Raw genomic sequence first — 22,020 nt, forward strand, 5'->3', positions numbered from 1 at the left:
TTCCCAAAATGATGATGCCCCAAGCAAAGTGGCCCACAAGAAATCCTTCATAAGCAGCTTGTTGGTGTCCTACCCCTGCTCTGCCTGGTGGCCGCAGTGGCTGCAGCTTTCCATCCATGACACAATTCCGGTCACAGCTCTGGCGCCGGCCCTGCAGGGCAATCCTGAGCTCTCACAATTCAGTGTGGTCTGCACCAGCTTGAGTTGCCATCTCACAGACCATGGAATGTTAGAAGGATTTCTGACTTTGAGCTCCCACAGGCCAAGGGGAAGGAAAAGCAGGGGGAGAAAATTCTGGTGCTCTTGTATCAGCTTGCTTATCCTTTGTCACAGTATAGAACAGTCCAGCATTTACAAGGGGGACAGCAATGCAGACCCTTGCCCTGCACCCACGCTGTCCCTCTTGCCTCTCTCGCATGTTCCCGTGTGCCAGGCCAGCCAAGCCTGCTTGCTCCCTCCAGAGACATCCTCAGTTCATTTCTGTTCAACACCATCAGGGCTGAGGTTGCTAATGCTTTAATGGGCTTAAAAACAAATTTTCCCCAATTCCTTCTATACTTCCTGATTAGGGATTGAATTAGAGCTACTGAAATGCTTCCCAAGACTTTTCCAATGGCACATTGACACATTTCCAAGATTTTACTGCCAGGAGTGAAAGGAGTCAGATGAAGTTTGGGCCAATATCAATGTTTACAGATTCTTGAGTGAACTGAACTGAATTTGTCAACCTGAGCTGTCTGATATTCACTGCAACACCTGTCTATACAAAGACAGTTTTAGCTCTCTCGCACTCATGACTTCTTATATCTTGTCAGTCATTATGGCACACCTCTCGCTTTGGAAGGTCTCACAGACAACTTGTCTTTGATCATGTGGAATAGTCACTTTTTAAATGGGAAATTAAGGCAAGAAAAGTACCAAGTGGGACTCACTTGCTTAGTTACAAACATCTAAAATAGGTCAGAGCTAAATCTCTGCTTATCACCCTGGCTTCCCTTGCTAGTTTAGGGAGCAATCCACTGCACCTCAAAGCAGGTGCCAGACACCTTCCAGGTCAACAGGTCCCAGGAGTGCCCCCTCCTCTCTGCTGGCCACCAAGACAGGCCAGGGTGCTCTGCTCAGGGGTGTAAATTTACACAGTGAGATGAGATAAATACAGAAAAAATAAAATTGTTGAAAGCTGTCTTCTGGGGAAGAATACAGTGAGTCAGTACACTGGGAAGCAATTAATAGCGATTCATTGGGGATTTATTTTCTCTCCCGCCTCCTTCCTTTTTTTCTGTCCTCAGCTATATAGCTATAAATAGAGATGAGCTCTTGAGTGCCTGAAGCAGTGTCATCTCACTGAAGTGTACCATTCATTTCTTTATTGAAAATGCCAATTGATTGTAATTTTCTCATTGTGACTGAACAACTGCAAAGCATTTATTAATTCTTGGACTGGCATACACAGGCAGTTAGCAGCCATGCATACTCACCACATTAATCTTCCAGATTGTGGCAAAGAGAGAGAAATCTTCATGCAAGAGTTGATCAGAAGGATTTGTTCATTTTAGATCCCACATCATGGATTATCTCTTTTCCCCTTTGTGAACTTCATTTATGGGAAACACAAGTCAGGAACCTGATGGGGCTGCAGGGCTGGGTCATGGCAGCCTTTGTCTCCTGTTCACACCAGTGATGTAGGACAGACCCAGGGATGCTGAGAAGATGCTACATAGGCAAAGTGAGCCCTCCTAAACATGGTCCTGTGGAAATTTCTTGCGCAGTCTTCACTTAGGAAGAAGGATCTGGTTGTGTGTGAGACTGAGGAGGGTGGAAATTACCTTAGGGGGCCAACAAGCATTGTAAAAGTACTCTGAGAGTTAAATCAATGCTGCTTGTCTGTTACAGCATTTCCTTCCTCCCATAATGTGACAGTGTTCACAGGGGTTCTTGGATGAGGGAAGAGACGAGAATGTTGACTCCATGTTTCAGAAGGCTTGATTTATTATTTTATGATATATATATTACATTATAACTATACTAAAGAATAGAAGGAAAAGGTTCATCTCAGAAGGCTAGCTAAGCTAAGAATAGAAAAGAAAAGAATGACAACAAAAGGAGCTGTCTCGAACTCTGTCCGAGATAGCTTGGCCTTCATTGGCCATTAATTATAAGTATCCAAGATGAGCCAATCAAAAATCCACCTGATGCATTCCACAGCAGCAGATAAGCATTGTTTACATTTTGTTCCTGAGGCCTCAGCTTCTCAGAAGGGAAAAAATCCTAAGAAAGGATTTTCACAAAAAGATGTCTATGACACCATAACTCATTGTGACAATGCAAACGTAAACCCTGGTGGAATGGGGAGCACACTCAACGTGCAACTTGAGTGAGATAAGAATAGTGTAATAAAAATGAAAATAAAGTAAAATAATGCTAATAATAATAATAATGATGATGATGTTAATAGAAAGGGGAAAACCAAGTGATGCATAATGCAACTGTTCACCACCCGCTGACCAGTGTCAGATCCCTCTTCCCAAATCCAGATCAACCATCCTTCTGGGCAACTCTTCCCAGTTTCTATACTGGGCACGACTTTCTATCGCATGGAATACCCCTCTGGGCAATCTGGGTCACCTGTCCCAGCTATGCTCCCTCCTTGTTTCTTTTGCATTCTTCTTTTCCAGAAGAACATGAGACAAGGAAGTTCTTGACTTAGATAAGCAGGACTTAGGAAGAAAAACCAAAAAAATCAGTGTAATATTCTCATTTTGAATCCTGCACTGTAACAGCTACTGAGAAGAAACTCTATCTTAGCTGAAACCATGGCAGGGCTATACACAGAAAATTGGCAACAACTCTGGTCATCCTAAGAAAAATTGAAATATGTATTGGCAGAAAGGGCTGCTAAAATTATCAGGGAAATCAGGTCCTTGTAGCAAAAAAAATAAGTGAAAAGTCTGGAGTTACTGAGCTCATCTCTGCCTGTGCCAGGAAGGCTGGCTCACATCTTTTAGAGTTCCTGATTGCATTTCAGTGCCCCTTTTGGATTGTGGCATTTAGACACTTCTTTCCCCTTCTGTTGGATTGGTGGCCAGTTGACCAGCTGCAGTGGGTATCAACTGGATATCATGGGACAATGGGTAGTGTGGCCTGGGAGCATGTGTAGCAAAATGATTACATTGAGCTAAGACAGAGTGAAACCACTTCCGAAAGACTGTACAAGGACTCCAATACCCTATTTCATTAATTATTTCATGACACACAACAGCTGGTGCCTGGTTCTTTATCTGGTGAAGCGGCAACTTTCCAAGTTAATTTTGACATTTGCTGTCACTTTCAACGCACTTCAGAAGACACCTTCAGTCCTCATGCTGAAGCTTATCATTGAGGGCCTTTTACTTTTTTTTTGACAGAAAATAATCCAAATTAGGAAAGCAGCAATATCACAGGGCTGTAACAAGGAATCACACAGCAAGTTCCTACAAGTATGCAATTAATTAAGTAGAAATTAATTTTAATAGAAAATTCAGGCCAATAGAAAAATAAGTAAACATTACGCAGCACTGCAGAGGAGTAAAAGCTGTTAGAATGTGTTTAATAAATAAACTCTTTGACAAAAGGTAATCCTAAAACATTACCAGAAAAAAAATCAAGAACTGAAATATTCCAGAGGCTCTCTAGGCCTGGCACTATTTTACTCAGCTGGTAGCAAGTTGTGATTTTAAAGAAAATGGAAGACTAATGAGAAGTATTTTTTAATCACTCTTTGTCTTTTCATATCCTTTTACAGCTTCATATCCTTTTACAGTTATCTTTAGTTTTATAATCCAAACATTCTAAGTTATTTGTACAATTTCAAAATATAGACTTTCTCTAATCTTAACAAACTGGACAGCAATCATAGCCCTGTATATACATTTCACATTTTTCTGTCTATTTTAATGGTGGTATCTAAAATAAAAAGATAACAACTACATTTTCAAAAAAAAAAAAAAAAAAACCAGAAAACTTCAGAGGGCTATGAGCTAGTAAAAAGTTGAGTTCTTGTGTTCTTAGTGAACATGAAATAGAACTTTAGGATTACAAGTATTCTATAAGAAAATACCGGTTTTGGTCACTAAAGGCAGAAAAACAGCCAGCCCCTGAGCAGTGCTTGCACTCTGTCAGTTGCTCTGGTCTTTTCCAGCAGTTAGTAAATGAATGAGTCATTGCCATAAGGGCCTTAAGCACCAGTTGGGTCCAGACAACGGAGAAATGCCTTTGGAAAAGCTCTTCCAAGCACAGTGCTCAGCTCTCTAAAGGTCATTGCTCCTGGCCATGGATGGAGAGCCCTGTGCATGTGTTCACTGGAAGACCCTGATATGAAGTGTTTTGCCTGAGTCTCCAAACTGAGGTTAAACGCTGTCCACAGACCATTATTCACACAAACATTTCAAAACACTTTCCAAAAGGAATTGTCTACAGGGAGGCACAGGGACAGTCTGCTCAGGGGACTTATGGGTTCCCCTTCCTTGGAAGTGTTCAAGGCAAGGTTGGATGGGGTCCTGGGCAACCTGGTCTGGTGGAAGGTGTGCCTGCCATGGTAGGGGCATTGGAACTAGATGATCTTGAAGGTCCCTTCCAGCCCAAAGCATTCTTTGATTCAATGATTTTAAATACCTCCAGGGTTGGTGAATGAATCACTTCCCTGGGCATCCTGTTCCAACACTTGGCAATCTTTTTGGTGAAGGAATTTTTGCTAGTACCCATTCTAAATCTTCCCTGGCACAAATTAAAGACATTTCTTTTTGTCCTGGGAGAAGAGGCTGATCCCCACCTCTCTACAACCTCCTTTCAGGAAACTTTAGAAGAGAGCCATAAGATCCTCTCTGAGCCTGCTTTTTTCCTGCCTAAACAACCCCATGTCCTGGAGCAGCTCATAAGACTCGTACCGAATATAAATGACTCAAACACATTGTTTTAATCCACTAAATATTCTACCCTTTCTCCAAAAAGCCCTAGGTGTGGTGCACAAAAGCAATTAATAAATTATTCAACTCAGTCCCATGACTTTGTGCATTAATACATGAAGCCTCTGACCCCCTACAACAGGAATGTTTTAACAATTAAAGAGGAGTTCTGGCATAAATAGGTCAATACAGAACTCTGCAGCTTCTTTCACCATCTCAATCTGAGTTGGTAGTCTTTCTCTCTCTAATTATAAAATCCCAGAAACTGAGGGAAACACAGACAAGCCTGAAATCCTATAAATAACACATAGCAATGCTTGGCTTCTTTGGGGTTTCTCAGGTGTTGTCATGTTCTGAACTGTACAGCCAGCATTCTTCATACATTAATAATCAAGGGAAGAGACATTAAAGAAGAGGAAATATGTGAATAATACAAGAGACAAGGGAAAAATAATGAAAGCAAATGTCCTTCACCTGACATTGGGCATGATCATTCTGTCCCTCTGCAAATACATTTCTGGCTTCAGGTTTGGTAATGAGGCAGTGAGCTGCTGATGAGTGCTACTGAAGGCAGATAAAGACAGCTTCACTTCCTGATAGCTGGAGTTTGGTTTTACATACAATGCAGAATTAAGCCCTTTAAGATAACAGGCAAAAATTACAAAGGCCTCTTAGCTTCACTTTGTTATGTGGGGTTGGTGGCATTCACTGACATTTGGAATCTGCAGTAAAAGCAGCTTGAGAAAACCAAATCTGCAGCCTCCCTGTGCAAGTGACTGAGTCCCATCTGTCTTGGGAAGGCAGAGTGAAGGCATCAACAGCCACAGTGAAAAGGTGATTTAATCATTGTTATACCCAGATCATTTTGTATCTTTCTCTAACCCAGAACCCCAGAACCAACATCATTTTTAATTTGTTCTTACTCCCCTGCCATGTTTCTTCCCTGCAGTAAGAATTCCCCAAGTTCTTGCTGCTGACATTGGCTGCTGCCCAGAGGTAGACAGGCAGGATATTAAATTCATCAGCACTGGTGTGCCTGCAGCTCAGTTGTGTGTTTTGCCCCTGAATGAGGCAAGTGGGGACCCTAAGATCTCTTTCACTAACTTGCCTTGCTCCCACTCCATCACATGCCTACCTACCTCTCAGCAGCAGAGACATCAAAGCTAACGGTTATGTCAAGGTGTGGGATCAGCACCTCCAGATGATTTTGTACTTCAGTACCTTTATTTACAGATAAATATTACCTAATTTGTCAGAGAACATGATTAAGGAAGAAGTCAGGTGAAGAATATAGCTTCCCTGTGCCAAACGTGATATTTTGAAAATGGTAGTTCAAAATCACAGCTACTTCTTGTGTGATGCACTTAGAATTCTCCAGATGCAAAGCCCTAACCCTGAACTGTCCAGCTTTGTTTTTAGTTTTGGTTTAGTCTGAGGATAGGCCAAACCTGATCAGACTTCATATGTCTAATATTATCCTCATTAAAAAAACTCCAACACTATAATTAACCTAGCATAATGTACACCCACAGAAGATAATTTGTCCCAACTACGTGAGTGTTTATTGGAAAAGGGGGTAATTGCTCTTTTTCATGCCTTCTTCACTGACTTTAGACATAGCTATTAGACTTCCAAAGTCTGGTGAGTTAATCTCATTCCACAGTGACTAGCTGGGTACTTGGAAACTTCAAGGGACCAAATCTCACAGACCTGTGTGCTGTTCAAGTCCCTGAAACTTGCTTGTGTCCAATGTCTCAACATAACATCTGGTATAGGCCACACATTTAATAACATTTAAAAGCAATAGGCAATGCTAGCAAAGAAAGTACAGTATGAACACCAGAATAACTGTGAACAGATACATTTTTCAGAGTGGAAACCACAGGTTTCTCTTGTCTTTTCTCTAACTGAAATTTAAAGAAGAATATATTAGATACTGAATTCATATACAGAAATGAATAAAAACTGGAGGATGAACAGATTGAGACCAGCCCTGCCCAGAGGGACCTGGGGGTGCTGGTGGGTGAGAGGCTGGACATGACCCAGCCATGGCACTCACAGCCCAGAGAGCCAAACGTGTCCTGGGCTGCACCAAGAGCAGCCTGGGCAGCAGGGCAGGGAGGTTTTGTCCCTCTGCTCTGCTCTGGGGAGAGAGACCCCACCTGGAACACAGCACCCAGCTCTGGGGTCCAGCACAGGAAGGACATGAAGGACATGGAGTGAGTGCATAGCAGGGCCATCAGGTTGATCAGAGTGATGGAAACACCTCTCATATGAGGAAATGATGAGAAAATTAGGATTGCTCAGCCTGGAAGAGAGATGGATTAGGGGTGACCTAATTGCAGCCATCCAGTACCTGAAGGAAACTTACAGGAAAGATGAGGCAAGACTGGGGGAATGGGCTCAAATTGAAAGAGTAAGTTTAGGTTCAATATTAGGAAAAAAATGCCTTACCATGAGGTTGGTGAGGCACTGGAACAGTTTGCTCAGGGAGGTTGTGGATGCCCCATCACTGAAAGTGTTCAAGGCCAAGCTGGATGGAGCTCTAGTCTAGTTGAAGGTGGAATCATCTCTGGAACTAGATGATCTTGAATATCCCTTCCAACCCAAACCATTTTATGATTCTATGATTCTATCAGATTCTCTTGATTGGTTGAACTTTGCACATCCTATTGAATCATGCTCAATTCTACTAATATTCAGTTAGAAGTAGTGATTAAATCTTCTTAGAAATAAATATTTTTAATTATCAGAAATAGGTCTGTGAGAAGAATATGTGTGGTCACAGAGAGAGAAAAAGAAATATGGGTATTACTCTGAATCCCAGCACAACCATGATCATTACTGGGAGTCACATTCTTGGAAAACTGCCATTTTTATTTAGAAATAGGTTTGAACTTTAGAAATGGAATGCAGATTTGGGGGTATTTTTTTTGGCAAATGCGTATTAGGGTTTGGGTTTGACCAACTATAGAAACAGAGTCCAGCAACAAGTATCTATTCGCATGCTAAATATGGATTTGTACAAATAAATGACAGATTACATATAAGCACTTATCCATTCTAATCTGTCAAAAACCAGTTCTGCCTTTTTTGGCAAGTGTGCTTTTGAAGTCCAGCTGTAAATATTATCCTTTTCCCATCTAGCCTTAAATAACATGCAAAAAAATAAACTTCCATCTTTCTATATGAGTGAAGAAATACATCTTTGTCAAATTGAAACACTTGGACTGTGACTGTGTTTTTTGTGTGACATGCAGGGACTCCATTCTGGCAGAGGATGGGGAGGTGTCAGGAATGCCAACTGGAGACCACAAAACTCTCAATATAATATTTTTGGTTGACCTATCTGAAATCTCATGTGTATCCTTAAGTACTGAGCTCCTTGGATTTGGAATTTGTTCCTTCCTACTCAGCTCAAGCAGAAATTCCAGCAGTCTCCTAAGTTAAATTTGTATTAACAGGACAATAGTTTCTGTCTTCATTTGCACAGACTTGATGGGGTTTTTATGGACAATTATAGTCTGTGGATAAGCTACCTTTTTTCGCATGTACAAAAGGGTACATGTAATACCTCTTCTGTATACTGTTAAGAGACTTATTATTCCAGTATTTTGCTTTCTTCTCTAACTTCATGTCATGCCTCAAAAATATTTATATCCTCCTTTTGTGAGTCATATGCTTCAAAGCTGGAAAAAAACATGACGGTAAGCTCTCCTAGCAGTAATCCATTAATAAAATGGCTACAGATTTCTGTCCAATATGCAGCCCATTAGCTGGAACTACTCTGCCATGCAGAGCTATGGATGTTTTCTACATGATGAGAGAAGATCCTTGCATTTTGTGCATGCTGAATAGACAAAGGAAAAACTGTTCAATTTTCTGCTACAAGAAAAGCCCAGTGTATCATCATCCTGTACTTGGGAGAATTTGATCTTTAGGCACCAGCGAAAATAGATTCCATGCAAAGCACGAACTTGGTGACACGAGCATGTCCGATTACGTCTCTGCATTCATGCTCGGTGCAGTTCATCAGCTCTCGTTTGTGAGTGCACGAAGATCTTGCGCTGCATCTAACTAGAATGGCATTATTTCTTCCATTTTTACCCTCATGAATGTAGTTTGAAGAGTAGTCATTATGGGTTTTATCCTTCTTTGTAGCAGCACTCTGCTGACAGTAGTCATTGAATTAATGAGAACAGGTGTCTTTTTGTACGTTCTCCCTCCTGTTCACACTGTTCTCCCACCCCCACCCAGTCTCTTTCTTTGAGCGGAGGTCTGCTGTTTCTTTTTTAATGAAGAATGTGCTGGTGTTCAACTCAATTAGCATGTAGCATTAAAAGAGATTTGTCAGGTGGTGTTACCTGAAGCTCCCCTACTCACTGAAAACACTGAATGTATACATCATGTAACCTAGTCAATAACTAAAACATAGCATCCCAAACTGGAGTGCATCATATTTTATCAATGACTCATGAAGGTGAATTCAAGTTATGGAACACAGATTTGCAAAGGCACCGCTCCACCAAAGTCCCAGCAAGGGACACAAGAGGATCATGATTATGAAAGTGTGAAAGTGATCATGGAAGTAGGATAGCTTAGTTTTCATTATCTTTCACTAAAACAGAGGAATATCAAAGAAGTGGATGGATGTCAGCATTACAAATCACAACAGAGAAAACAAAGATATTTTGATTGCATATTTGATTGCTTTTTGAAAAGCTTAAGGAGTATTTAGAAAGAAAGGCAGCATTAGAATGGGCTGAAGAAATCTGCAAGATGAGACTGTGTTTGGTACAGGTGATGCTAAAGAGCATGAAAATGAACATCTGATTTTTTCAGTGAAGGTTTAATGTTAGGACAGTAGGTTGTAAATAATACACCCATAATCCACAAATATTGTCTAGGAGTCTAAATAGTCCAATAGGTGAAAGAAATAGCTTGGAAGCAGAGAGGCAGAACAGTACTTCTAGACAGGTAATTGCTTGGGTCATAAGAATCAATATTATCTGCAAGTTACTGAGCTTGTATTTTGGGAAAATGTTTGCTGGTTTTCACTTGATAATACTTAGTATGCAGTGGTTTCATTAGGATAAGAGTCTTTTCTTCAACCTTGAGTAAGAGCCAAAAAATAATTTAGAAATCCATGGTATTTATAAAGAATACAATCTTTCCTAAGTCATCTCTGCAATCTTGATAATCAAATACTAAAAGAAAATTTTCTGCATTTTTTTCAACTTTGATTTTGATTTTTGTATCTTTTAATTCCTTCAGTTGTGAATTAAGTACTTTTATTAGTGACTAGAAAAATTGAACAGTCCAATTCCAAAACAATAGAGTTTTAAATGGAGGCAATGAAAAACAGTGAACTAAACTTCATGTTCAAAGTAGAATTTAACAATAGGTGACAACTTCCAAGTTTGATTTGAAGAAGTCATAAGCTAGTCCCCTTTTTCATCTTCTGGTTTTTCATATCCTGGGTTTGAGTTTTCCTTGAGCTGTATGGACTGAATTGAGCTCACCAACATGTTTTAATGGCCTAGTATACAAAATAAAGGTAATATACAGGAATGTACACGGCCAGAGAAGGCAGTGGCTTCAACATTATGGCTTTCAGCTGCTCTTTTGAAAGTCCAGCAAAGCAGAGCATACACACTGCAAAATTCCACTGTAAGTCTTCTGTGAATTTAACCTGGTTCGGAGCCATGGGGCAAATCCAGATTTTCTCTGCACCAGTGCTGGGTGTGACCCTGTGTGGTTATAGTGGTGCTGGTCACTGCCTGGGAGCAGGGACTGTGCCTGTGCCACAGCAGGTGGCACCAGGTCCTGTTCTTCAGGAGTCTGACAGGGAGGAAGCTCTCTGCTTCTTCTGCCCTTCCCTGGTGCAAAGCACAAGGAGTGGGATCTGAAGGCCTTGTGTGTTTATGGCAATGACAAACAAGCACAGCCCTCAGCTCGTGAGTGTCACAAATAAGTATTAAATTCACTTTTCCCAAGGAACATTCACCGTCACTTTCCAGTGGCATCCTTCTTCCAATGGGAAGTCTACTTCCTACAGGGGTCTTTCCTGGATAGAACTACTTCTAGAAAGAGAAAGATAAAATACACACTGAGAAGCCTCAGAATTTGTCCCATTGCCAATATTTCTCCCCAAATCTTCAGCTATCAGGGTATACATATATATTTTCCCTCACTATAAAAGGTTAGATTTTGAATTCACATGGGATTTTCAGATCCTGCTCGGATAAAGTGAATGTTAAAAAGCATTGCACACTTCATATAAAATCCTTTTAGGTCATTTACATGGTAAATACTAATAGCTGGGATATAAATTACATTTGCTGTCTGATTGCACTGTAATAACTGCCTGGTCTGTACCAGACAATTAAATGCATCAAGCAAAGACTTAATTGGCACTATAAAACTTTTTACAAATCTTTGACATTAGTCATGTTTTTCTGAACTTTTGCTCATTTTATGAGGTATATAAACATAGGCAGATCCAGACCTTTGCTTTAGCTCATTCCTGACTTTTTCCCAAAATTTTGAGCTTTGATTTTGTAATTTCTTTTAAAATGTTCATTTTGGAAATTCACACATATTTTTAAGAATAAAATTATTTTCAAACATTGTAAAAATATTTTGGCTAAAATCTTAATCTGTTAATTTAGGGTAAGTGATTATTGATTCTGGGCAGATGCATCTGAGTAGTGTATTACATTACATTGTACATTACATTGTACATTAAAACCAAAATCTTTGAGGACAAAATCCTTTAAGATTGATAGCAACTTAGTTAACATTTTCTAATGCCACTTTAAGAAACTGCACTTTAGAATTATTTCTAAAATATGTAAACAAAAGATGTTCCTTTCAGTTGTGCTGAAATATGTATGACAAGAAGGAGTGAAATGGAATGGCAGAAGATCTGATTTACTTCATTTTTTATAGCTGTGGATAGTATGACCAAGTTATATAAATAAATGACTCACTGCAGAAAGGTCTGAATTTTATAAGCCAATCCAAAAAATTCCAACAGTTTTAGTTAAAATTGATGGCTTTTTCAAAGGCAGATCTATCATATCTGGAAGTATTGCAGGCAGGTCTTTTTTTTGATGTTTTTAAACTCAGATATGTGCATTTTGTCTTGATGTCTAATGCCCATAGACATGTGTATTTAAAAATTATCAGCTTAATACAACATGTAATGGGTCATGCATAGTGTTTTCCAGACCATTAAAACCACCCAGATCACAATTAAAGGTTATTCCAGTTATTAAATGAGGTAGGTCACAGTGCTGCAGAGTAAGCTCATCCCTCATCTGAACGATCTGAAAGCTACATCATCTGCTCTAAATACATATGTGCACATCCTGGCACACAGTAGGGCAGTGTCCAGAGTGGATGAGCACACAGCAACACAAAACAAGCCTATGGTGGGCTCAAGAAGAGACTATGTGGCCCAAAAGGATTATACATCACACATTTTCATCTGTATTTTATGTGCTTTACTTTTATCCTCCAGTCTCTCCCTTTAGTACAATTATTTTCAAAGAATTTTATCAATTTACTGTGAATGAATCAAAAATTAAACTGCATTTTCCTGTGAATTAATCACAGCCTGTTGAGTAGAAATATATAATTAAATTTAAAATATAATTATTAATAATTCAGCTATTATTTTTAAAAATACACAAGTAGTATGTAGTATCATATTAGTAAGAATTGGTACTTTTCTACGTCCTCTTTTGCCCTCAAGAATTGACCTCATTCTTTATGGTTGGATGTATAAGAAGACATTACTTACAACATCCTGAGATGCAGCAAAACCAAAGAAATAGCTTGAATGGACATCAGTGCTAAGATCCCATGAGATAAAGCTATTTTTGTAAAGCTGTTAATTGTGGTGTCTAAAGGATGCATAAGGATCAAAATTACTGCCAATAATGACACATACCTCAGAGTATCCTCACTTCTCTAAAATCTTCTGGTCTGTTGCTCTTGCAACTCAATTGCTCCAAGTTAATTAGAAGTTCAAGGACAAATGTTTTCAAAAACAAAATAAAATCTATAGTAACAGATTACAGGCAGTTGCACTGTGTATGGTAGTAATTGCAGAACCACTCTTTCCTTTGACCCCTACAATTCAACAAATAAAAAATCATTCTGCTCCAGAACTCAGTGCCTAACTACTTGGTGCCCTTGCTAAAGAGGATATTAGGGCTTTGCATCAAGATGGGGTTACTCTGAGTACTAAAAAATTTGTGTTCTAGAAAACAGACTGTGCTCATTGCACATGCAATTAAAGGTGTTTCAAAGCCATCAATTTAAAAGATGCGTGGGGCTGTAATCTGTCCTGAATTGCACCAGTTCATGCACAGTGACACAGACATACAGACCTCTGATCCAGGAGAACAAAAAAGTGCCAAGGAATGAATACCCTGACTTGGCTGGGAGGATCTCTGCTTGTTTTACAGCCACTAGTAGAAAAATCGTTCCTCTTCTCATCAACTGAGAAATGGTTTCCTTCTGATAGAAATTGCTAACTGAACTATTTTTATGTAGACTCTGAGTTAGTGAAATGTGAAATATTTGCTGAAGATGAAGCTGAGTCAACAAAACTCATTGCATTCAAAATATACTGCCGTGTGGGAGTTTTTCTCCTGAAATGTTAAGAACGGAAAAGCTAGTTCTTTTATCCAACATGCCATCCAGTCATCTGAACAATTACTTGCTTAAAGCAAATAACATCTAGATACTGGAGAGAGATAAAGTTAAAAGTCAATCATTAAAAATACTTTTCTCCTCAATAAATGATTTGGTTTTTGAAGTAAATTGAACATAAAGGGTAGGAAGGAAGAAGAAAAATGTGAAATTTTATCATACCATTTTAAGTTTGATTATGTCACAGAGAAAGCAAATGGCAGCAGAGTATAAAGGAATCTAATCCATAAAGGAAGAGAAAAAGGTTAAAGAAGTCAACAGTAATTAAATGGTGATTGAAGCTGAAAGAAAATTGATCTGTGTTAGCTGAAGGCCATTCTTGCCTTTTGGGATGCTATGCATCAGTGAAGAGGGGAAAGAAAGGTTTTTCTTGTTTTGATATGGAAATATATGTCACATCTTCTTAGCCTATGGTGCTGTGACTCAAAACTCCACTGAGTTTCTGGTACACTGATTCCAGTGTCCTACCCATGCTTGTGGGTATTGTGCAAAGATAAGATGCTCTAACAAAGCTTGGCAAGGTCAAAAGGCATGGGAGCTTCAGCAGTTTGCATGTGGTTTTGTCCTGGGGCAAAAAATAAAAGCAGCCTGAAGCAAATGAATCTAAATAGGGGTAGCACTGACACATCCATGGAAAAGCTGTGCAATATCCATGACTTGGGATGCAGTGATCCACCTTCCATTCAGTCAGTGTCTGGCAGTTTGGCCAGCTCTTCTGGAAGGACACTTGGAGGTGCTGACATTAATTGATATGATAGGAATATATATTGACACTGAATCAAATAGAGAAGTTTTTTAAAAGTCAACAGCACTGCCAAGTACTTTAAGTTTTGATTAAGTTCTTCAGGCACCGTATTTAATAAATTCCTGCTGGGACATGAAGAAATGAAGCTAAATCTGTGACTTAACGTAAAGGCTGTCAATTACAAAAGCAAAACTAATGCCACTGTGGTTTCCGGGTCAGGTGAGAATGCACTTTAGAGAAATTTTTAATTCTTCCAAATATCAGTGCCACTTCCAGGTACCAGGGCCTTGTAAGATGGGCCACAGACCCTGTTGTGAGATGTGGAACACAGGCTACAATCAATGCTCTGCACCACATGGAGAAGAGCTCGTGGAAGAAGAAAAAGATTAACTGTGATGAATAGTTAAAAACACAGCAATATTTGTTGCTTAGAGACCAAATCTTATTGTGATTGTTTTGTCACAATCTCTGTTGACATCACTGGGAGTACTGAGTGTGTAATGAGTCTGTAGAGCATGTTTGGCCATAGTTACCAAGATTTATGAAGTAAGTGGATTAAAACAAGAAGATCAAAAACTTTTCATTACTTAAAGAGTAACAGACAGCCACTAAACATTCTGAGCTACAAGTTTTTATGAGTTTTTTGTCACTAGAGAGAACTGGAGATATATACAATTAATAATATCTATGTTAAAAATATATTAATTCCTCCCTCAGTGAAGAACTAGGACAAATAACAAATAAAGCATAACAACCTTTTCTCTCATAAACCACTATTGGGAATCTTTCCCTTCTGTAGTGAATGTGGCATGAGCAGCCTGCCATCACCTAGTTTGAGCTTGTCAAGTATAACAAGGATAAGAATAATTTCAGATGTCCACTTCAAGCTTCCATATGTAGGAGATATAGGATAAAAACATTTTTCATGTACTTTGAGACCAGGTTGAATGTCAGTGTTCATGTTTTCTCCAGTTAAGATGGCAAGTTTTCACTTCTATAACTTCTTGGTTTGCTAATAGCTTGGTTCTAAATTGAAGCCATTCCCTTGTGCACAAAAAATCTGATATATGATGGTCCAACAAGTGACTTTGAGCTTATTTCAGTTAAAAGTAGTTTAAATTTTGAGTGTTTTCTGGTGGTCAAAGAAATGTAGCTCCCTTATCACTCTTTAATGATGAGCTGTAAGAAGACTACTGCATCCTATCTAGCCAGCCACCCCAGGTGTAGGCTTAATTGTGCTGCTGTGTTTTAATTCTGCAGATCATTTTGACCACTCCAGTTATTTCTTTAGCTGCAGCAAAATATCCGTTGCATACCTTAGTGTTGTAAATCCAGCTTCTAACCAGTTTTTAGGACACCCAGTCCTTTAGGACACCCAGTCCTTTTCTGTCTTGCCACAGTTCACACCGAAGTCAGAGTATTCCAGAGCCTATTGTTAAAAGCATATCCACCATCTTTTTCTCCCATGAGAAAAAAATAATAGACTCACTATGAGCTATGAGGTCTAATTAGGATTAATTCAACATTAAGTTCCCACACTTAGGGATTAAAGTCTGTTGAAGATTGCATGCAAGATGTTTTCCATTACCATCTGTATGGCTGATTACCTTGTCAAGTGGGCAGTTTGCCTTATCTCTCTCTTTGAGTGACCACATTCACACCTCCCTCAGGAAGGGACCTCTGCTGATAACAGACTATTGAATATCAGTGCATGACTGATAAGAACTGTAACATCCCATTGTGAGATGCTCCGCCCAGAGGGAGGAGCCAAGCATTGCTACCCCGATATACTCTGAGATTCTGGAACTCCAGCACAGCTTTTTCTCCACAGGATTCTCCAGAGGAACAGCAGCTGCCTCTTCCTCCACTGGATCTTCACAGGAAGAATACATCCTTCTCTACAGATCCTCCTTGCTCCAACAGAATCACACCTGATACTTCAGGAGGACTGCAGCCACATTTTCAATTGGACTGCCACCAACACCCTGACCAACAGGGTGTCAGGTTGGGTTCTGACTCTGTCAGTGTTGTTCTAGTGGGCTGCATTGTTTATTTTATTTTTTTTTCTTCCCTATTAAAGAACTGTTATTTCCTGCTCCCATATTTTTGCCTGAGAGCCCCTTAATTTAAAATTATAGCATTCGGAGGGGTGGGGAGGGTTTACATTCTCCATTTCAGGGGAGGCTCCTGCCTTCCTTAGCAGACTCCTGTCTTTACAAACCAAGACAAAGTCACAGGAATATTTTATACTGAAATTGGTATACCTAGGGCTAGTGAGACATGAAAATCTTAGTGCTTAAATTTTAGGCATCCTGAAAGTTCAGGTATACCTTTCTGTGGAGGCTATCCAAGAAGAGCACTGTGTAAATGGAGACTGTTGTGCTGGCACCTTTTGGGCAAAGGAGATTGTGTGCAATGCCAGCATGGTCAGGCATGGAGGTGAGGAGGGCTCTGTGCAGCTCGAGCACAGGGTGCCTTTGGCCACCCTGTGTACAAACCATACAGAGCCACTTGTTTATTCCCTGCCTGTCAGCCACCACAGCTCACTGTTAGCTTCTATCAGTGTGCAATACAATTGTCCTTTGAGGTTTAAAATAGCTCTCATTTGCTATGCACAGGTGGTCTGGGGCTGTACAGAGTGTACAAATGATCCATAGCACCTCTGGCACCAGGGTTTCAATTCATCTGTCTAAATGCAATCACCTACTGTGCTGGCAGATACATCTGAGCTGTCACCGTGGGCTGGCTGTGCAGTCCATGGGATGTACTGTAGACCTCTAAAGTGGGTCAGATGAATCATTCCCCTGAAACTCTCTCTTCTCTCTGCTGAGCTTAAGAGGAACTGAGGATGACTAATTCAGATGCAAGCATCTACATTGCAAATGTTTAAGGTTCGGTGATGTAAAACCCAAGAAGAAAGATGAGTTAAAATGATAGGCAGCAATTCAGTGGGAGTTTTGAGAGTCTCAGTAAAATATAAACATTGGATTCAGGAGCCTAAGTAGTAGTCAGTGATATAAATCTCTTTGCTGAATCAGCCCTTTGACCTAAATCCAAAGACACAAAAATAACAGAATTTGGACTTTTGAATGAGAGGTCCAATTCTCCCCTCAGTACCTCAGAGAAGATTGCCACAACCCAGGAGGCAGCACACCAAGGCTGGCCAGACCCTGCAGCAGAGCCTTGGAACCTGAACATCCTTCTGAAGGCCTTTGCACTGCTTCTGTCAGAGGACCGAGACCTATTCTCTATGTCTCTAATGATTGCTGTCTGGACAAAATATTATTTCAGTATCTCCTTCTGTCTTCTGACTCTGCTCAATCCAATTTCAAGCTGAAAATCCACTGAGTTCTGGCAGAATCCTCACCATGGTCATGGTGTGTTTGGATCCATACCTTCCAATGTCCTCCCTAAAGATCAGGTTACAATGTCTTGTGGCCTGAAGAAAAAGCAAAAACACATTCCTTTTTTTGTCAAAGTTCTTCTTTGTGTTGATTCTTTGAGCTATAAGGATGGTCAGTGTGACTCTGCAGCCTGGCAGCATTCACTGTTTGAGCATTCACAGCTGAGTGCTGCTGCTGTCCTGAGAGCCACATGTGTGTGTTACTGAGTTGTCATGGAACTGTAACAGAGGAAGATGCAGGTGATGAGACCAAACACCAGACCTCCCTTCCAAAATAAATGTTCTGTCACCTAGGCAACACTTTTAAAAAGCTGTGAGAAAAGGAGTATCTTCAACAAGAAGAGAAGAAAGGGATATTATCCAAAAATAGGCTGACTTTTGATTAGGGCATGGATACAGACCTGAATTATTCTTTCAGCTGTTCTCTGTGCAAAATCACTTTGTGTAAGAATTATCTGATTGTGTCTAATTCCATATAGTGTATCAATTAACATAGCTAGATAATCTCTCCTTTGTATGGCATGAGGCCATCCTTCTTCAAAAAAGTGAAGTAATATCTGTAGTAAGAAAAGACAGTAATAAATTCTGGAATTTTGAATATAAAAATGAAGTAGGGTTGGCACAACAATTAAAAATATGTTTTAAAGAGTAGGACTTTCTGAAACTCTGTAGGACTACTAGTTGATCCTGATACAGGAGGAAAAAATCAGTTCAGAAAAGGTAAATTAATTGTTTGCATCGGTGTTCACCATGGAAGAAACTAAGGACTTTTACACTCTGGAAGGATTTTTTTGTTTTGTTTTGGGGTTTAGGTTATTGGTTTTTTGTTGTTTGTTTGGGTTTGGCTTGGGGATTTTGGGGGGGGGGGGGATGAGTAGAGCATCTCCTTGAAATTGAAATTTCTGCAAAAAAGGATAAGGAACAAATGGTCAATTGAACACTAAGAAAAACTGCCAAGAGCAGATGTCACTCAGCTTGTTGTTCTAGGACAATGCAAGGATGCAATAGTGGAACTATATTAGCAAGGGTGTGTAATTTCTTGCCTGAAATTGCCTTAGCAGCAGAACTGAAGAGAGACAAATGGGGTGTCAGTTTTGAGAAGTTATTCCAGGGAAGATCTGAGGAACTGCAGGCCTGCAAGATTGACATCTATAGAGGGTACATCAGTAGCATGTTTAACAAGAATAGAAATAATGCACATCTGGAACAACTCCATGTCTTTGTCCGGGAAGTATTGCTTTATAAATGTAGAATCCTTTAAAAAAAAAAAAAACATGTAGATAAGGGTGACCTGGTAGGTACAGTCTACTTGGATTTCCAAAAAGCTTTTTACAAAATCCCTCAGTAAAGATTTAGCTTTTAAGAAAACTAAACATCTGGGGGATGTTTAAAGGGGAAATTTTTGTTTAGATTAATATCTGAATGAAAGACAGAAAACAGAGGTTAGGAGTAAATGTTTATTTTCACGTTGAAATGAACTCACCAGAAGAATTCTGCAGGGACTGTTTGATATATTTAAAATGTTCCTCAAAAGGAATGAGCACTGAAGTCAAGTTTGCTAATTATGCTTAGTTACCCCAAGTATCAAAGGACAAAGCCCAAATGTAAAGGACTCACTAAGCAACTGGGCAATAAAATGGTAAAGGAAATTCACTGTTAATAAATATATAGTGATGGGCACGAGAAAATTCTAACTTCATCTAGAAAATGGTGGGCTCTGAGATGATCTCATCACTCAGGAACAAGACCTAGGTGTGGAGGTGGGTAACTATGAAAGGGTCACGTAAATATGAATTAGTGGTCAAAAAAGCAATTCAAACATTAAGAATCTTTTTGAAAGGAGCAAGAGAAGAACATCACTATGCCATTATACAAAGCCATGATTTATCAATGCCCTAAAACTCTACAAATTGTGATCTCCTAGTCCCAAAATGGTTTCAATGTATCTAAACAAGTTCTTGGTGATGAGGCCTGAAAAAAGGTTAGATCTGGCATCAAGAGCTACATAGAGAATTTTTCCTCACAGACTCTTCCAGTGTCACACCTAGTGGGTGTGCAATGCAGGCAGATGGAGCTGAAAATACTTAAAAGCTGAATGTGAGGCCTAATGCAAAGTACCACACAGACTTGACATGCTCTAATTTTTTCAGGGATGTAAGTTTACATCCACTGCTGGATGCAGAAAACAGAGCTACATTGACATTTGATCTGAAGTAGTAAGGTTATACTTATATTTTAAATTATTTAGTGTTGATATGTGTTCTGAAACCGATGGTTTGTAAACTAAGGGGTTTGAGGACTCTAAACCTCTCCTTGGGGTAGGAAGCTGGTGGATGGAAGTTGTGAGAATTACTATTTGTGCAGTAGCTCCAAAGTCAGTTCTCCTTTTCAGCTTTTCAGAAATAATGTTGGCAGTCTCACAGTGGAAAAGGCAAAGACTGAAAGGACATGGAAAAGAAAGGGCTCTTCAATGAGACAAAAAGGTGTCTGAAGGCCAAGATTAACAGACTGGATGAGCTGCAGTAAAGTTTGCTCCTCAGCTCTCTCTACATTACTTAGTTTGCATATAGATGGAACATTCAGCTATGCAATAAATACTTGTGTGGTGTCTTCTGCATGCAAGTCCAATATCAGCAAAATCCAGAACCCTGTGTTCTGCTTGTTGCAAAGAGAACCATATATTTTCCCAGTCAATATAGGACATTCTTCTAGATATCTCATCTTCAAATGTCTGTAATGCTCTGTTGTGTTTCACTTTCCATTTAAATGAAGTATAAGATGCTTCACTTTCCCTGCGCCATCATCCTCCCCAGTTCTACTGAGCCAAACTTCCAGAAATATTTAACTGCCAGAATACAAAAGTTGAAGGATGACTTTTTAAATTGTTTTATTGTAATTCCATACCTGCCAATACTGTCCTTTGCTTTTGTCTTAACATTTACATAATGGTGTATTTGACATTAGAAATGGAAAACATTTCTTCTGTGCTAATCAGTGTAAAAACATAACCAGCTAGTTGGAGCCATTGTTTTCCAAACTTTGATCTAGCACAAGTAATTCCTTCTAGAGTTCATATATAGGAAAGAAATGTGCACTTAATTTTGAGCACAAGAGTGATCCCAGTGACTGTAACTGTGTCTGAAATAACAGAACTCCCCAAATTTCTCCCAGAAGTTTTTGTGGCATGGGACCACAATTCCTTTATATTTTCACTTTTCACATTGCTCAGAAACCATACATTCAGGGTTTGGCTCTAACTTATGTTTTCCAGATTCTTGTAGCCTTATTTTATGGGGGGATAGTTTGCTTTGATATGAAATAAATTACCCTTAGAGGAAGGTACCACTTACACAGTTGTTAGCTACTGATCCTTGTACGGCCATGAGTATTTGTTGACTAAGCAGGATTTCTTAATGATAATGACTTCTGTCATAATAAAAGTCTTCAATAATAAACCCTAAACCACATAAAATAAGAGAAAATACAAATCATTTTAGTTTCATGTGTTTTTGATAAGGATATAGTAAAACTTAGCCTCTGATTAATTCACAAGAGATAATGGCAACAGGTATAAAAAGCAAGTTCTAAATAGTACATGTCCAAATTGTCTTGAATCCAAACATGATTCCAAATGGTTTCATTCTGGTGAGAAAAACAGTTAGTACATGGTCCCCTTATAAAATTATAAACACAAAAGTTTTAAACAAAAGGAAGTAGTTGCAACACAAACCTTAATCATGAATCTCATTACCAAAGTATGTTACAGAACACAAAACAATAAATAAACTTAGAAAATAATTTCACAGATTAAGGGGAGAGTCCACCAAGTCCTATTAAACCCAAACACCTGGATATAAGTTTCAGCTACTGTAGTCCATGTTTCATAGATTGGCAAGGAGCAGAAGGATGTAGCAGTGAAAGAATTGTCATCTGAGCATCTTTTCCCAGACAGTGTCAAAGCCAAAATAACAAGGTTAATGGTGTCCTAGTTACAAGGAGTACTAGTCAAAGTTTCTTCTAAGTGTAAACAGAACAGCTCTAAATTACCTATCTTAGGTGACCAACCACTGTGGAAAAGGAAAAAAAAAAGGAAGGAAAAAAATTAAGACTTTAACAGTGTCCTGAACAATCTTTTAAGGACAGGTTACATCCTAGGTAAGTAGTTGCAATGGCCTAGCTAAGCAATCCAACATTTGCAGTTAATATTA

The sequence above is a fragment of the Camarhynchus parvulus genome, chromosome 2, assembly GCF_901933205.1.
Source record: "Camarhynchus parvulus chromosome 2, STF_HiC, whole genome shotgun sequence".
NCBI classification, from domain to species: Eukaryota; Metazoa; Chordata; class Aves; order Passeriformes; family Thraupidae; genus Camarhynchus; species Camarhynchus parvulus.